We start from the raw sequence: 12,418 nt of genomic DNA, 5'->3' as shown, positions 1-12,418 counted from the left end.
CTTGACTCAGTTTTCTTACATTGATCTCATTTCTTTTCTCAATTTTTTCCTCTACCTCTCTTATTTGATTTTTAAAATCTTTTTTTGTGCTCTTCCAGGATTTCTTTTGGATCCTGTGTCCAATTCACATTTTTCTTTGAGGTTTTGCATGTAGCTGTTTTGATTTAATTTTCTTCTTCTGAGTTTGTATTTTGATCTTCCCTGTCATCATGATAACTTTCTATGGTCAGATACTTTTTTTGTTGTCCTTTGCTCATTTTCCAACCTGTTTCTTGACTTTTAATTTTATGTTAAAGTTGTGCTTTGATCCTGCATTTGAGGGGGCCCATTGTTCAAAGCTTCAGGTTTTTAATGATGGTGTTTTCAGAGCTAGTTTTGGGAGAGAAGGGGATTATTGACTGATTAATTAACAAGATCCTTACTAAATTAGATAGCTCTACCAAACTGGGAAAACATTTAGTATATGCCTGGTAATTTTTGAAAATATATGAAATAAGACTAGAAAGGTGGATGGATGTTAAATTGAGGGGAACTTTAAATGGCAGACTGACATATTTGCATTTTATCCTAGAAACAGTATGTAGCCACTAAATATTTTTGAGTTGGGATTGATATAGTCATATCTGTGCCACATCAATGTGGCAGCTACATGAAGGATGAATTAGAGAGAGAAAAGACTGGGAGTAGGGAGACCAATTTAGGAAAATTTTGCAATGATGCAAGTGAAAAGTGATGAGATCCTGAACCAGGAAAGAAGCTATAAATCCAGGAATGCTCATAGAAGTATAATCAGCAAGATTTTACACCTGATTGTGAGTAGAGGGTGGTGAGCAAGAGGAAGGAATCAAGGATAACTCTGAAACTGTGGGAGTTATGACTGGAAGAGTAGTGGTGATCTTAGAAGAAATATAAGTGTTGGAAGAACTATATGTTTGAATATAAATTTAATGAGTTTTATTTTAAGGTGTTGATTTTGTGATATCTATTGCATATCCAAATGGGAATTGGGTGATTGAACTTAAGTTCATCTCCTTTCTACACTGACAGATAGGATGCAATAAATATCAAGGCTCAGCATTATTTCTTAAAGTGATAGAATGTTCATACTAGGAAGGACTTTAGAGAGCATTTGTTCCATCCCCCTACGTTTTCAGAGGAAGAAATGGGCCTTTACTTAGCATTGCTTTGGATGAGTCTGTGTGTGCATGTGTGTGTGTGAGTGTGTGTGTGTGTGTGTGTGAAAGAGAGAGAGACTTTTAATTGCCAGGACTTTTGGTTTAAAATATTTGTTCAAGTATTAGTTTGCATTTACTCAGTGTCTCTAGACACTAATTCCACATGTGGAGGTGGGGGTGATATATATTGTAGGTTACTATGCATATATGAAACAAAGGGTTTTTAATCAGTTAATTTAGTAGCATTTTAGGTTAAGAAAGGTGAGAGTCTACTTAAAGATGACTGCTTCCCAGACTGTGTTGGAGAGAGGTGGGTAGTCACCCTCTGAGACTGAGAGGATAACTGTGTGAGCCACGGACTGTGGACGTAAGTCCCCTATAATTCCATATAAATGCTGTTGCTATTATTTTGCCACTATTAAGCCTAGGTTGAGATAAGTGAAACTCATGTTGACCTAGATAATTAAACTAAACTCCTGAGAAGTTTGCAAGTTCCTAATTATTTATTACCCTTGAATATATTTCTTAAGAATTTTAACGAGAAAAATTCTTTGAAAATTTGACTAGGTTTTTATGTCATGGGTGGAGAACCTTGGTGTATTGCAGGGAGCACCTGTGGACACATCTAAGACCAGGAAGACCTGTTTGGTCCCTTCCTCTGCAATGTAATTGGCACGAGTCCAAAAGGGAAGGAGACCAGCCTGAACTTTAATGGGCTTTCCAAAGTATCACCTAGAATTCCCCAATGTCACAAAAGAAATAGCAGTTGTTTCACAATTCCTAGTGTATATACACCCTTAATGTCCTTGTCATTTTCCACTTCCCATTCTCATTTTCCCCTCCCCATTCTCATCTAATAGAAGCTTGGGTTATTTATGATGGGCAGGAAGTTTTTGGCATGGAAGGCAATTGCTTGATTTGTTATGCTGACAAGGTTTGCCTTTTGACATAAACGAATTTTATCCTAGAAACTCAGAGTTTCTGTCTTTATCTTTGGTGAGTCCTTTACCTAGTGCATTCTGGTTTCCCAGGGCATCAATGTCTCCAAAGGCATCCTGATACTCTGGACCTATCCTTGCCCCTAGCCTCCTACAGGTCTCAGAGTCCCAGAGCCCTGCTCAGTGAATGAAGTTGATCTGATAAAACTAAGTCATAGTAATATCTGATAATAGGTCAATGCATTTATTTTTTACTATGGGACTCCTAGAAAAGTAAATGCTTTAACCCAAAGTAATGACTCTAATGTTGGGCATTATAAAGAATATGCTATTTTGGGTAGGAGGATGCCCTTTGTAGTACACCCAAATTCCATCCTAAGATTATACCATGAATGTGACAACCTGTTCTTCTGGACCTGTGCATGGCAATGCCTAGGTATTATTGAACCTTGTAGAATGATTCTGCCTGCCTTTGTCCACAATTCCTACTATCTCTTCCTAATATCTGTGTGAACCATTAACATAAAAACCCATTAGTGAAACCATGGATCCATCAAAGTAAAACATAAAAAAGACAATAGTCTTACCTCAGTTTGACAGAGAAGAGAAATAGAAATAGCAAGAGAATAGGTGATTTAGCCAAGGTCATGCAGCAAGCTCATCAGTAACGTGACATACCAACTACTGGAGATCTCTCAGGAATCTATGGGGTATTCAGGAGGACTAGCACCCGTGGTGTGCTGCTTATCTACCTTTGGTGTCCACCTGATTCACCCAACTCTCATAAGAATCTGGAGCTCCAAGAAGCTGTAGCATGTGTTGTGGCCACACTCTGATAAAAACTGTCTCAGCAGATGGGCTCAACCAGGTTAAGGGTAATCTACAGGCCTCAAATCTGTAGGTGAGTTAGGGGAACGTCTACCCCAAGCATATGAAGACTTCCTCTGGTCGAATGAGCAGATGAGAACAATTTGTTCCAATGGCATGAAGGCAGCAGAAGCAGGTGCTATGGAGCAGTTAGATCTTGGTCAGGGACACTGAAGACCCAAGGTTATCCAACTGCATCCCAGGCTATTGCCAATCTTTCTCTGCCTGTCCTGCCCCTGGACTTCAGTGACTCTGGAAGAGATAGTGAGACTGATGACTTTGCACGGCTCTCCCTCACTTAACTCCAATTCACACGCAAGTCAAAACATGACCTCATGATGTCATTGGTCCTCTTTCCAAAGTGGAGGACAAACACATCTCCTACTCCATCCACTGTTGTAGGTTACTATCTTCAAGCCAGTGAATGGTCTGTTATATTGTCTCACAGAATCGTTGATATTTTTCTTATTTTACCAAATATAATTTGCCTATAACTCAAACTTAATCAAAATCCTTTAATGGATTGCTAGGTGCCAGACAGTGTGTGAAGTACTAAGGATAGAAAAACAAACCAAACTCCTACTCTTCTTTAAAGGGCAAAAAATCGGGCCGTTATTTTTTGAAGTACTAATTCCAGAGCTGCTACAATAAGTTGCCCTCACTGGTCCCAAAACTTTGACTTTAGAAGGGAGATGGGAATTGGGATTAACATTATCAAAGACAACTTTTCATGTTCAGGTGCTTTTTAAATTTCAATTTGTGACCTAGATGAAAAAAATGCGAATTATCCTATTCATTGCAGTTTTGGAATAATCTCCTGAACCATGATGTCATTTTGCAGATTTTTACGCTGCTGTACGTGCAATAAGTGGCTTATGTTCCTTCTGATTCGTTCTCTTGGTCTGTTCCTTTTTCTTCATACTGTAACTTTTATTCTGTTATTGGCAATAAAACTAACATAAAGAGATAAGACCATTTCTGATTGAAGAGCTTGTTTTAAATGACATTATTATTATCGCAGAGTCTGTCCATATATCAAGCTCTTCTAAAGTCACATCATTTCAGAAACTGTAATAGAAAATTGATCTCAATGAGAGAAATAAGACCCAGAACATAAAGCTTAAGCCTTAATTTGTAAATTGTTCATTGAGTGTAAAAAGTACATTGAGATTTAAGTCTTTTGTTCTCTGTTGTTTCTGTTATGCCACTAATAACGTAAATAGAGCTATAAAACGTTGTTAGAATCATAGTAAAGATGTCAAGTTATGAGTCACCGCATGAGTAATTGTTTTAATGGTGTAAGCTCCTTTTTGGAGGTAATAGTTTCTGTATTCTACAGCAGCAATCTTCTGAAGGTTTACTTTTCAAATGATTCAGTTTTAGAAAGTCAAAACATGGAACGGAGTAGCTCAAACCAAGCAGTGCCATGTAGACCCAGAGAGTATGTTGCAGCAGTTCTAGATATAGCCATTAATACGTTCAAAGGAGCCTAGGCCCCAAGTGACTAGAGAAGAGACCCAGTTTACATGCATGTAGAAAACCACTTTGAGACACAAGTCTCAAAGAAGACCAACTCTGCATGAATCAAAATGAAATGACCATTTCCTGAGCCTTTGGTTTTCCAATCTCTCTGTCATCAAGTGGACTAAAAAACTTTTATACATGTGGATTTTGGAATTTTTTCTCCTATAAAGGAATTTTTCCTTCATTTTCCATATTTTCCTAGCAGACGAGGTATAACTTACAGTGGACATAATCAGAGGTTATCAATTGCCTCATAAGCCTTTAGAAGCAATTCTCAGGTTGGGAAATTGGTTAGGGAGAAAGCAAACAAAGCTGCCTCAGTATCATTTACTTCTAAACAAAACCTTACCATTTCTCATTTAAGATCCCTCATGGCCTTTTGAGCCCTGCTGATTTGATTCCTGTCTCTCATCCTTTCATTTCTTGGGCCTTCAGCCTAGTTTGCTCATTCACAGCCCACCCCAAGGCCTATTTGAAAGGCCATAAAGCCAAGGGACTGAGACACCCTCAGTAAGTTTAGGGATGAACTTTAGGACTCTTGCTGAAGCCCTGCTTGGTCCTAGCATAATTTCTTATTTTTTCCCTTTCCTTGCACCTAGCTCCTTTAGTAGACAATTCTCTTGCTCTCATTTTCAATGAGAATTATGGCTTTGTTTGGTGCCTTTCCCCGAGGACATCTCTGTTCTGTCATTTCAGTACTGTGGGTTTTCTCTTCACCAATGCAGATTACAAGCTCCTCCAAAATTTGGTAGATGGAATGCTAGTGTTATCGTGGCTTAAAAATGTTTCACCCTTCAGTCAATCTAGTGACAAGGCTCTAACCAGAGTTAGCTAGATTGGCATTCAAACAAAAGATATGCAGTCCCTTACAGGGTCTGTATTGGAAGCTTTTCCAGCTTGGGAGGACCTGTCAGCCAGAACTCATGCTTTCCTGGCACAACCTTCAGGATCCTAGCATCACCCCTACATTATGGTGAATCATAATTAGAAATGAGACATCAATGAAGGCTTTGGTGATGTGCTGATGAAAACCAGGAAAAATGTTAGGAATGTTTATGAAAATGTAGGATATTTATTTCAAATTGCCTTAGAATATGAGAGGAAATATTTTACTTTTTTGATTCACAGTATCTATGTGATACTGGATAAAGCACATGATTGAACTAGTCTTCTAATGCATGTATAGCTGCCACATGGGTGTTGAAAAAGAATTAGTGGTAAGGAATGCCATGAGAGACATTGTGAAACAAAATCAAGGGAAAGATGAATACAGAGAAGTGTAGAAAGATCTATATGAAGTAAGCAGAGCCAAGAAAACAACGCATACAGTAACTACAACAATGTAAATGGAAAAAAGAGCACACCAAAAAATTCATAGTAAATGTAACAAAAAAAAAAAGCTCAAGTAGGACATCTCAAAAGAAGAGCTATGATAAGACACTTCTAGGATATTACCTTTGTGGAGGTGGACAATCCATAGATATTACACATTGCATAGACTTTCTGAGTTTCTCAACATATCAATCAGTTGTGCTGATGTTTTTTTCCTTCTGAAAATACTTTTTGTCATGAGATGATTCTTGGGGAAGAGGAAGTAGCAAATACTTGGGATAACTACAGCAATATAAAAGAAGATATCAATAAAAACTTTTTTATTATTTTTTAAAATTGTATTTAGTATTTTATTTTCCCCCAGTTACATGTAAAAGCAATTTTTAAAATTCAGTTTAAAAATTTTGAGTCCCAAGTTCTCTTCCTTACTCCCTCTCCCACAACTGAGAGTCAAGCAATTTAATATAGTTTATATGTATGTAGTCATGCAAAACATTTCCATAATAGTCATGTTGTGAAAGAAAATAGACAGAAAAAACCCTCAACAAAATAAAGAAAGTTGTTTTAAGAAGTGTCTTCAATCTGTATTCAGATACTATCAGTTCTTTCTTTCTTTCTCTGGGCATTTTTCATCATGAGTTCTTCATAGTTGTCTTGGATCATTGTATTGCTGTGAATAGCACAGCTGATCATCTCACAATATTGCTTTTACTTTTTACATGGTGCATTTCACTTTGTATCAGCTCATGTAAGTCTTTCCAGGTTTTTCTGAGAGCATCCTGCTCATCATTTCTTAGAGCACATTAGTATTCCATCATAATCACATACCACAGTTTGTTCAGCCATTCCCCACTTGATGGGCATCCCCTCAATTTCTAATTCTTTGCCACCAGAAAAGAGGTGCTATAAATATTTTTGTACATATCAGTCTTTTTCCTTTTTGAAAAACTTATTTTTAAAAAATCAAGGGAAAAGAAAATTCACATCTGAACACTAGGCATTCCCAGTGCTCTGGGATATGCATGATTTGCATCTTTTGGCAAGTTTGTTGTTTTCAGTAGTTATCTGCCAGTTTTCTGACTACCATTCAAGGGCTGGAAACAAGTGTGCCTTCCTACTGACTCTGTATTTTTTTTAATTTTCTTCCCTTTTTTAAAAAAGTTATTCTTATTTTTTCAATCAGCAAAAATCTACCCTCTCTCCCTCTATCCGTTATGAGAATGAAAGAGAGAAAACTCCCTGGTAAAATTTGCATAGTCAATATTTTAAAATCTTTTTTTAATATATATAGTCAAGCAAAACCTATTTCCATATCATCCAAGTCCAAAAGAAAAAAGCATCATGAGTAAGAGACAGGCAGTATGTGCCAGGCAAGTCATACCATTACCACCACCCTTGACCCATTTCCTCTCAGACCCTGAACACAAAAGCTTTGAGAATACCAATATATCCCCCCTTTACATCCCAAATCCCTGCAACCACCAGACTTGCTTCCTGCTCAGCCCCCACAACAATTATTAAGAGAAGAAATCATTGTGAAGACAGTCCACTTTCCTCAGCACTACTGTCGACTCTCAAGCTAACCACCTGCCAACAATAAACAGAGGCAGGAGCCTTGAGCATGGCAGTACTCCCCATATTACCATTCCAGCTTCCATCCTAACTCTCACAGCCATAATGTGGGAAATAATTCCTATGGAGAAAAGGCTAGCCAGTTCCACTAACTGCCACATACAGGGAAGGCCCCTAATCTAGCTGAAGTGGCATGGCACCCTGAGGGAGAAGCAGGACAAGACTTTGAACCCAAGAGCCCTGGTAAAAAATTACTTTAAATGATGACATTAAAGAAGAGGTAGTAACATCTGCTTTCCCATTCTACACAAAGGGGAGAACTTTTTGTGGGACTTTTTAAAATGACTTGTAGCAGAAAACCTTCAATATGTGTTGTCCCTCTTCCCCACTAGTCCATTCTAATTTTCAGGGAGTTTGTTACATAGGTAAGATTTTGTACCTCTTGTGCCAAGCTGTTAATTCCCATGGTGACCATTTCTTTTCCATTTTTTCTCTAGCATTCTCATTTCATTTATGAAAAATTTTAACACTTTAAAAAAAAATATTATTGAACGTTTCTAGGAATTCTAGTTGTGTTTGTGTTCAAGTTGTGTTTTTCTTTATGGCCTTGCTTGTAGATGTTTTGAAGTCATTTTATGGTGGAATTCTTTTTTTTTTTTTTTTGGTTTCCTTATTTTTCCAGCCTACTTTTTGAATTCAGATTTTATTTAGGGCTGGGTTCTGTGCACTTCTGGAGGGAATTATCTTGGTTGGTTTTGTTGCTGCTTCCTTGGAAAACTGAGTGTTATGTTATACCATGTTGTCAGGAACACCTCAGGGGACCCGTAAGCTTTTAGTTTCCCCAAAGTAGTCTTATCCAGGACAAAATCTGATCATTGATATCCTGGTCTGAGCTCTGCAAATTCCTTACCTGGATTCAGGTTTGAGAAACGATAGATTGCTTTGGACTTTGCCACTCTCAGCTAGCTGGAAAACTCTTCTTGTTCAGGGTAACTGAAAAGCAAGCTTCTCTTTAAGTTGAGATTTCAGCCCTGATTATTTTTCTGTAAATTTCAGACTAGACTAGAAGTTAGAACTGAGACACTGCTCTGCTCCTGGGGGTCTGAGCTACAAAGCTACTATTTGCTTCCATGCTTTTTCCTTTCTGGGTACACAGTCTGGGACCAGGACATTGTGGTACCCTAGTATGTGGGACTTTGACTTCCTCTTGCCCTGGTGCATAAGCCTCTTCCTGTGCTGGTGTGTCTTGAGCAGCATGCTACTGACTAGGCCCTGTCCCCAATCTCTGTAGAGTCATCTGTCTGTTCCCCTAAACTAATCTGGGCTGGAAAAATGACTCACTATGGTTTTTTTCTTGGATTTACCCTTTAGATGTAGTGTTCTAGATCTACTTGGAGGAGATTGGGGAGGAGGTGAGGAGCAGTTTACTGTGCTTCTGTTACTCTGCCATTTTGGCTCCATTTCCTGCTGCTTGTCTTCTGATAATACAATCTAACCTTAAGGAACCACCATTATGCCTACAGGGGCTGAGATAGTGTGCCACTCCATTTTCTATAAAGGAGACCTACACATGCAATTGAGGCTAGATGCATTCTTGGAAGAGCCTGGAGTCTGAGAGGAATTAGGATCTTTTTCTCATACTCTTTGGCTCAGGGTTTCTGTCCATCATTCTGGGGACAGTTTTACTTCTTGGCTCATATCTAAGGATTCTTCCAAAAGATGCTCAGTATACAAAATGAGGCAGGTATGGCACAGGCATTGTATTCCTGTTTAGGTTGGAAGGACTCTCAGTATGTATGTTGACTTTCCCTAGTATGAGGGCAGGAGTTGGGGAGAAGAGAGATTATGAGTCAACCAGTCACTGTACTCACTGAGAGAAGGGAAGTGTCTTTGAGATCGGTAAACAACAGCTACCACAATTTTATAGATGGCTTTATATTCATCCTTGTCATTGCCTTTCATAGTTAACTTTCTCCCTTTGGCAAATAAGTCAAATGCTTGCTGACTAAGGCACTTTGGGGACTTTTTGATCTCCTTGTAGCAATTAATTTACATTGGTTTAACTTCTGGATAGAATTATTATAGCCAATATTGCTGTCATTTCTGTTGTCTACTTCATGTTTTGGGTTTTAATAACTTGTTTAAACAATGCCAGGTTAGATCTTAATAATGGAATGCCATATATTTTTCTTTTTCAAAATCTTTATTTCTTGTTTATTCCAAAGTCTCTTCTAAGCTCTGATAAGTCAGTAGCTTGTTAGATAGCTGACTCAAGTTTAACTCCCATGTTCATAATAAGTATTTTCATTTTTCATAAAAATGGAGTCAGTTTCACTTGGAAGAGTGGAAATTGATTGAGCCAGTAAATTACATCACTATAACTTGGCCGTGAAACCTTTATCATGTGAGAATTGTATTGTTTCAATCAATCACTTAGAGTTGTGTGAACAAGTGTGTGAACTTGTAGGTGAAGTGTGAACAAGGCCTAGATACCTTTAATGAATCAATTGGAATAGTTGAGAAACTTGATTCTGCCCTATGGGCCTGTGTAAAACCAGTGAACTAGTTTGGATTCAAGTATCTGGCAGCTTAGATTAGAAGCCTTACAGTCCTATCTCTCCCTTTTCCCCTCCTCCTCCCCATAAGGTAGTGCTTGGGGTAGAGAAGAAAAGTCCCATCACCAACTGTTTTTATTATATCACCTTAGTAAAAACCCCTGAATAAAAGAAAATCAAGCCTTGCTCATTAATTGCTATCAACCAATAAAGCATAATGGCAGGGACTTGTGAGCTATAGTATTAGAAAAACACCCCACAGCCCGTCAGATCTACCCCCTAGAACTTTGAGAGCAGATGTAATCTCTCAAGACCTGACTTGCCAACTATGAATGCGAGTTAGGAGAGTAAACACAAAAACGTGGTACTTTGAGGTCACCTTATGTAGCCACTGGAAAAAGGACGAAAAGTACAATTTATAGTAGAAAAGCAGTGTACTAATTTGAAGAACATCTCTTAAACACAGCTCAGCCAAGAGAAAGTCCCAGAGTCTTTCCAGACTCTGGACAAAAATAATTTGCAAAACATTGTAGGAAGAAAAAGAATTTCTATCAGGCACCAGAGGGGTCAGCCCAAATGTGACAACTGTTTTTTAAAGTCAAAATGCAATGGAATTACATGGAAATAGTACTGGACCAGAAACCTGTTTTTCAGGTCCCAGATCTACTACTTAACAGCTGTGTTACCTTAGATCATTTATCCTCTCTAAGTCTCAGTTTCTACATCTATAAAATGGGAAGAATAAAAATGCCTGCCCTATTTATCTCACATGAATCTATCTCAAGTGAAATAATATATATGAATGCCCCTGCCCTCAAGGAGTTTATAATCTAGTGAAGGGGAAATGAGACATATGAGTGTAAACCTTGGTTCAAAGGATCAATTGTATGGAGCTTTCTCCTCATTCAAACCCACCCACCTCTGTGAGGGGCGGTCTAGAATTGGTGATAGCAGGAACTATCCTTGCCTTTCTGGCTTCCAGCTTCAAGAGAGAAGATAGGCAATTCTAACTTCTCTTCAGGTCCCTGAAAGGAGAAGACTCTGGAAAGAAGCCCACATGTAGAATCTCAGTCATGTTTCTATTTCCAACTTGCTATACTAGAGACTTCAGGAAATTTCTCCTTGGATGAGATCTGGGACTCTTGGTTGAACTGAATTATTTGGCTCCCAATAGGAAAGCTTATTCCCTCTATATTGTCTGTTTTAAGTTCTTCTATGTATACTTTCTCTGATTTCTGTTTTACTGTTGACTCGGATAAATAGGTTTCTCTGCTGTTTTCTGCATGTGTTCATTGTGTAACTGGCATTTCGTGAAGAGTTTAAGCCTTAGGTACTGAGCTTGGCAAACTCCTTTCCCATTAATGAATTGCTATCAGGAATGTATCTTGAACCTGAAAACTGCCTTCCTTAGACTAACAATATTTAAACGAGCAGATAGATATAATTCTAGTACAGTACTCACTGCCCTTGCCCTGCCTTTCTGTGGAGAGGAGAGTGGCTAGTCTCTTTCCCCACCCTATTACTTCCTCTCCTGGAAGAAATCGGTTTCCCATTGGAGAAAAGTGTGGTGAGGAGATGATAGAGATGTCTGTTCTTGTCTTTCTGTGAGCCATATCTAGACAGATCCATATGGACACACATAACCTGTACGAGCCAACCAAAACAGCACTCTGCATACCTCTTACATCCACAAATAAATAGAACATAAATTCGAGTGTGAAATTACATGAGTTATGGAATTCTGTAGGACATGCCAGAGGGAGGGATAATGTCTAATTGAGGGACTCCATGTAACTTCAGTAACTTTGAAGACGCCAGTGTACAACCTGCTTCCTATCAGCTCGTAAAGTTGTGCTGGTAGCATATGAGTACATTCTGTCCTTTCAGTTCCTGCCATTCATACAGAGATCTGTGGTTTGTGGCTCGCCCAGTTCCCAACCCCAGGAGCCCAGCCTTCAAAATATATGACTTCAAACAAGTGCTTAGGATGCTTGTGTGATTAGCCTGAGCCTTTCATAATGCCCCAAATTCCAGTGAGAAAACTTTACATATGACACCTATGATTTCCCCACAATCAGAGATCAACATCTTTGATTCCACCAAAGGAGAAGCCTTGCAAGCAATGGCAGCTGGCAGTTCGTTGGGGTGTGATCCTTGCCTCTTAGTGTGCCAGTGACCTCCCCATGTAATTGGAGTTGGTGAGATAAATCTATTAACAGATCAATAAGAGTGGGGGAACATTGGGAAAGAAGCAGTAGACTTTGACTCCAGGGACTTAGGAGACCTATACTTTCCTTACAGAGCCTTGGCTTCTGAAATTTTAGCCATCTTTAACAGCCATCCTCTATGATATCTCATATTATCTCTAGTGCTTTAAGATTTCCAAAATACTTTCCTCCCTCCTGTGAGGGAAGGGTAATACAAATATTTTTATGCCCCTTTTATAGATGGGGAA

Source organism: Notamacropus eugenii, chromosome X (genome assembly GCF_028372415.1).
Source record: "Notamacropus eugenii isolate mMacEug1 chromosome X, mMacEug1.pri_v2, whole genome shotgun sequence".
Classification (NCBI taxonomy): Eukaryota; Metazoa; Chordata; class Mammalia; order Diprotodontia; family Macropodidae; genus Notamacropus; species Notamacropus eugenii.
The sequence above is the reverse complement of the archived record's forward strand: the minus strand, read 5'-3'. Positions refer to the sequence as shown.